This window comes from Protobothrops mucrosquamatus, unplaced genomic scaffold (assembly GCF_001527695.2).
Source record: "Protobothrops mucrosquamatus isolate PMUCROS unplaced genomic scaffold, P.Mucros_1.0 scaffold11, whole genome shotgun sequence".
Taxonomy (NCBI): Eukaryota; Metazoa; Chordata; class Lepidosauria; order Squamata; family Viperidae; genus Protobothrops; species Protobothrops mucrosquamatus.
Genome location: NW_015386398.1, coordinates 960,201 through 967,114, shown reverse-complemented (window position 1 = coordinate 967,114; position 6,914 = coordinate 960,201).

The window sequence follows — 6,914 nt, the reverse complement described above, 5'->3', positions numbered from 1 at the left end:
AAGTTATAGGTTACATTTTGAAGTACATTGGTTCATGAGAATGGAATAAGTGTTCTGTATATTAATAGCTTGCTAGGCCATTTATCCAATTAGGCATAGTATTTGTTATTTTGGCTGTGGTTTGTTCTCCAAGCTTATTTTAATATAATTCCTGAATGTTTCGTTACCAAACTAGGTACATCATCAGCAGGATTTTCCTGTCCTGTTCTCCTTAGTTCATAAGCGTCTTGTGTGCCAGTGTGGTCAGTTGTTTGGAGTTATATTTGAATTCTGAGCAGCTGATTGGTTCTCTTGTTGATTGGCACTTCTAATCAACAAGAAAACCAATCAGCTGCTCAGAATTCAAATATAGCTCCAAACAACTGACCACACTGGCACACAAGACGCTTATGAGCTAAGGAGAACAGGACAAGAAAATCCTGCTGATGATGTTACCTAGTTTGGTATCGAAACATTCAGGAATTATATTAAAACAAGCCTGGAGAACAAACCACGGCCAAAATCTAAAACCTGAGTTACAAATATTTCCTATTATTTCATAGTATTTGTTAGTTGGAGAAAATCTGCTTTTCCTCCTGTGTAGGCTCTCAAATGGCAGCTGGTCACTATATGATCCAGTATAGTATCACTTCTTTTTTTTTGTATAAACTTTATTAGTTTTTATAGGGTTAGGAATGAGGTGGGATCGGGATTGGGATCAGGATTTGGGTTAGGGTTCAGATTAGGTTTGGGGTTGGAGTTAGGGTTTTTCCAAATAACATTCTCAATATTTAGCAAACAGCATAATGTCTCGGTTCATGTGTTTAACAAGAAATAATAGACAATAGTTAATTATCATAAACAATATGTTAATTAATCGCTCGATAGTCTTATTACTAATATATATTCAAAGTTACATATCACATTTCTTTCTCTCTAACTCATGTTTCTAGCCATTGATAGAAATTATCCCATGTTCTAAAATACACTGAATCTTCTTTCTCTTTAAAGTCAATCTGTCCACTCTAAAATTTTCTAAATTAATACTTCTTCAGTTGATAAATTTTCATTTTTCCAATGTTGGACAAATACAATTCTTGCTGCAGCTAGTATGTGTAGAATTAATTATATACAATCTTTCTCATAATTTGCTCCTATTATTCCTAACAAGAATAATTCTGGCTTAAAGTCTATTTGTTTTTTAGTCATTTTCTTCAACCATAAATGTATTTTAACCCAAAATCTTTTTGCTTTTGGGCATGTCCATCAGATATGATAGTCAGTACCTGGTCTTTGTTTGCATTTCCAACACTTGTTTGAAGTTTTTTTAAAACATTTTTGCTAATCTCACTGGTGTCATATGCCATCTGTAAAACATTTTATATAAGTTTTCTATATATGCCACTGCTTTAGTTAATTTAACATTTCTTTCCCATAATTTTTGCCAGTCTTCTAATTCTATATTATATCTAAAGTTCTTTTCCCATATTATCATAACTTCTTTAACTTGTTCTTCCTCCATCTTTAAGTTTAACAGAAATTTATAGAGTTTCTTAATCAACTTTTCATCTGTTTTTAAAGTATCTGATCAAATTCTGTCTGTTCCTTATAGAATCCCATTGTTTTAACATCTTTTTCGTATCTCGCTTGAATTTACAGATATGGCCACTATGATAGATTAATACCTTGTTCTTGTAAATCTTGTCTGTCTTTCAATTTTCTTTCATTGTCCAAAATATCTTTATAAGTCACAACTTTGTCATAATTAATTAAATTTGGGTGAGCGAAAGTTTCCATTGTTGAAAGCCATCCAGATATCTTAATATAAATTTTTGTTTTTATTTTTTCCCATTGTGAAAGAAGTGTATTTCTTATAAAGTGGTTTTGAAAGTATCTATGTATTTTATTCTTCCCATACCACAGAAAGGCATACCAACCAATTTGTGGGTTGTGCCCCTATAGGTATAATAGTCTTTTGTCTCTAAGCATTATCTATTCTTTAAGCCATATTAAAATAGTTGCTTGGTAGTATAATGTCCAGTCCGGAAGTCCAAATCCTCCACTTTCTTCTTGTATGCTTCTTGTAGCATTTTCAGTCTAATTCTAGCTTTTTTTCCTTGCCAAATAAATTTCAGTATTGATGTATTCAGTTCATCAAAAAAGGCTTTTCCCAGTTTACTGGAATCATTTGAAATAAAAAGAGTATTGTTCTGAATCCTGAACTAAGATGCTTTGTAATTCAAGACCAGACAGGGACAACTCAACGAAGATGGTTATAAAACAAATATTTATTCCAGGAATACTTGGCAGAACTCACGATTCTGTAGTTTCATCTGGATGCTGTACATTTGTCCATTTTCGTAGGTAAAATCAGTAATTTCTCCATATTCACTTTAGCCTGGTTACAGACGGTGTCCATGCGTCCAGCATGGTTGGTTTCGCACAAAGACAATTAAACATGAGCTGGCATGTAGCCAGGATATCTAGTGATTTTTATAGCCTCTATAATCTCCATCATTGATATTTTTCGATTTAGTATATTTTGAATATTCTCTGAAATTTTTGGTAAATCTGCTTTTTTTTAAATATTGCTGTATTTTTTCTCTTGGAATTTCCTCTGCTTTGTAAAGTATCTCATAATAATCTTTGATCATTTTTTAAATTGTATCATTTTGAAACTGTAATTCACTTTTTGGATCTTGCAGCTTGTTTATCAGTTTTTTCTCTTTTTCTTTTTTCAGTCTATATGCTAGCTAACCATTTCCCCAATTTGTTGGCATTTTCAAAGAAGTTCTGTTTAGCCCTTTTAATCTTTTCAATCTTGGCTAGATTTAATTTATGTTTTATTATCTCCATTTGTTTCTTAAGTATTTTCTTTTGTGAGTCTATTTGTAACTCTGATTCTAACTTTCTGAAGTCTTCCTTCAACTTTAACTGTTGTTTCTTTTCTTTATTCTTTTTAGCGACATAGGTTATAGCCAACCCTCTGAAATATGCTTTAGCCATATCCCACACATTTTGAAGCGATGTTTCTTCTTTCTTGTTTATTTTGAAGAAAAAATCCTTTTTTTTTGTTGTTAATTGTATAAATTCTTTTTCTTTCAGTATAGATTTATTCAAGGACCATCTTGATTTTTTCTTAGTTCCTCTCCAAGTCATCTTTATTGGGCTATGATCTGCCCAAATATTAATCTCTATCTCAATTTCTTGTATCATCATATTAAGTTCCAAAGATGTCCATATCATATCAATTCTAGACCATGATCTATGTCAGTGGTGGCGAACCTTTTAGAGACCGAGTGCCCAAACTGCAACCTGAAACCCACTTATGCAACGCCGGGTGCTGGGGGCGTGGCCACCGAATGAGCGTGGCCAAGTGGGCATGGCCACTGAATGGGTGTGGCCAAATGGGCGTGGCCATGGTAGTCATGGCAGCATGGGTGGGTGTGGCCAGCGTCGGCGTTGCTGGAGCGTCCCATGCTAACTGGTAGATCTGTTGTGCCGGGCTCCTGACGACCAGCTGTGCGGCAGCCTCCCTCTGGAGCTTGCTGACATGGCCCGGCCACGTGGCACTGCACTGTGCTCCCGGCGATTAACTGTGCGGCGGCCGCCATCCAGAGCTCGCTAGCTTGGCTGGGACTGCTCACCTCCCCCCCGTGAATGTCTAGCCCACAGGGGCTTGACAGGCGGGCTGCGCAAGATGGGGCAGGCTGCGAGATGGTGAGAAATGGCAGCACTGGGCGCCGCAAGATGCCAGCACAGGAAGGGTGTTCCGGGGCCGCTGGGCCGGGATCTTCGGCCTCGGCCTCGTCTCCCCCAGTGCCCACCACCTCGTCCGCTGCGGCCATGTGGCGCAAGCTCAGCGGCAGGCCGGAGACGGCACGGGGCGGGCTGCACGAGGTGGGGTGGGGTGCGATGACGAGAAATGGCGGTGCCGGCAGCTGCAAGATGCCGGTGCTGGCAGGGTGTTCTGGGGCCGCTGGGCCGGGCTCTTTGGCCTCAGCCTCGTTTCCTCCGGTGCCCACCATCTCATCCGCTGCAGCCAAGCGGCGCAAGCTCAGAGGCAGGCCGAAGACAACGCGAGGTGGGCTGCACGAGGTGGGGCGGGCTGCAATGACGAGAAATGGCAGTGCCGAGTACCACAAGATGCCAGCGCTGGCAGGATGTTCCGGGGCCGCTGGGCTGGGCTCTTCAGCCTCGGCCTCCCCCGGTGGCTGCCGTCTCATCTGCTACGGCCAAGCGGCGCAAGCTCAGCGGCAGGCCAGAGATGAGGCAGGGCGTGAGGTGACGCAAAATTTACCGCTTTCACTCGTGCTCTCTCTCGCTTTTGCTTTCTGCCACGTGCTCCGAAAGTGCCTTCTTTTATAGTACCCTGCCACATGCGCAGAGCGCAAAAGAGCTGCGCATGTGCAAAGAGGAGGGAAGTAGCATTGGTTCACGTGCCATTAGGGATGGCTCTGCGTGCCGCCTGTGGCACGCGTGCCATAGGTTCGCCACCACGGATCTATGTCTATTTGAGTAAAATGTATATTGTAATTTCTTTGGATTTTTTTCTCTCCATATATCTTGGATACAAAGTTCTTCTGCCATTTTTAAAAACATTTAAGGCAATATATTTCCTCCTTTCCTCTTTAGAGCTTTTATAGTCCAAAGTTCCATCTGTTATTGCATTGAAGTCTCCCATTAGACAAAGATTTTGATAGTTTAAATCTAATATTTTTTAACGTAATTTTTGGTAAAATTGTTCTTGTTTATCGTTTGATGCATATATTGCTATCATCAGTATCTGTTTTTGTTCCATCATTATTCATCTGCATAAATTTGTTTAAGGTTCATTGTTTCTTTAAATGTATAAAGCTATTCCACTTTTCTTTTGAAGTGCTAATGCAAAGTGAGTTTACCGATTTTCGGTTGTTCTAACAGCTTATAATGTTGTCTCTTAATATGCGTTTCTTGGAGACAAATTATATCCATTTTTAATTTTTGTATTCGTGTAAAGATTTTTCTCCTTTTTGAGGGAGAATTTAGTCCATTTATATTCATTGACAAAATGCCACTCTCCATCTCTTTCAATTATATCTACATCTTAATCTTCTAGTCAATCTTATCTGTCTATGGTCTCTTAGTCTTGCTCTTTCTTCTGTATATGTGTTTTTAATTTCTTCCTCCTCTCTTGATTTGACTGCACCTTCTACTGCCATTTCTTCCTGTTTCTTTGTTTTTCTCTTTGTACCAGATTCAGAGTCACCTCCTTCCAGAAAGGCTCTATGGTTGTCGAAGAATTCCATTGCTTTAAGTGGCATATCCAATCTATATCTTTTTGTATCCCAATAGATTAAAATCCCTTCTGGAATCAGCCATCTGAAATTCACTCCTTTTTCAATTAATGTATTAGTTAGAAACTGGTATTCTCTTCAGGATTCTCTTATTCTCCTAGGAATTTGTTTGAAGACTACAGTTTCTTTTTCTTTGTATTTCAAGTGTTCATCTCTTACTCTTTTCTGAATCTCATCTCATATAAATCTTTTGAGACGTCTAATATGTACTTTCTGGGGACTTTATTTCTTCTAGCATAGTTGAGTTGACGCGATATATCTGATCTAATTCTCCTTCCATTTGCTGTTTCCCAATTCCTAATGCGTCTGCCAATAATTCCACTATCAAGTTTAGGAGATCCTCTTCCTTATCTTCCATTATATTTTGAACTTAAAAAGTATGAGGCTCTTTCCATCTCCATCTCAGCTATCGAGTCTTCCAGCTCTCCATTTATTTGCATCAATTTCTGATTTTCGTCTTTTAAGACTTCTAATTTCTGGTCAACCTCAATTGATTTATCTTCTATTTTTTGGATTCTTTGTTGATTATCTGTTAATCATCTGTTTAAAATTTTCAAATTGAGAGCCCATGTTGTTAATTTTTTGATTCATTTTATCAAAATCACTTTTCATCTCATGATTTCTCATTGTAACCACCATGTGAGTAGCAATTGCCTCTTGAATTGTAGAGTCGCTTGAGTTTCCTTTTGGAAGTTATTAGCCTTTTCTTGTTGGAGCATTGTATCAATTGATCTATGATGAATTGGACTTGCAGAAGCAGAAGAGGGAGCAGAAGATTCTTTTTTCCCAACTCTAGATAAATTAGGGACGCTCATCTTTATCTTTTAATCATATTTTATAATCCACCAAGTAAATCAAAATCAAATAGGCTCCTAACAAATAGGAAAGGTAAATAGTGAGTGGTAAAAAAAGATCAAAAGGGAAAAAAGAAAGAAAAAAGAAAAAAAATTATATACCAAAATTTTTAATCCAAAGTGTTCTGTTTAAAGAGATTTCTTGTTATTTACTCTTTCTAAACAGCTTGTAAAAATTCCAGGTCAAGCTGTATTTGTAATCCAGCAAAGTCAGATGTCTTCAAAAACAATTTTTATTTATAATTGTAATCCATCCTGTAGAAAAGGGCAATCCAAAATGATTTCTTTTTCAGCCACAATCTTCAGGACCATAAATTCCAAGGACACCAAAATGTTTAAACTATAAGCTCTGTCTGAGCATACAGCCAAGTTTTAAAACTCCAATCAAAACAACTCAGTAAGATAAAGAAAAGGAGGGAAAAAAAGCAAGGTTAAATGTAGTTCCAAATTCTGCCACTAGATGTCGTTAGATGTTCATTCCCACTATACTTTAAACAAGTTTAAAAAGTTAAAACCCGATGGTTTTCAAACAAGGAATAAAAAAAAGATTTACCGTATTTATCGGCGTATAACACGCACTTTTCCCCCCTGAAAATAGGGGGCAAATGATGTGTGCGTGTTATACGCCGATATACGGCCAGCCCGGGTAAATTCGGCCATATTCTTCAATACGGGCCGGCCCCAGCAGTTCCCCTCTCCTCTTTGTGTGTGTGTGTGTGTTTGTCTCTCTCTCTCTCAATTCTCC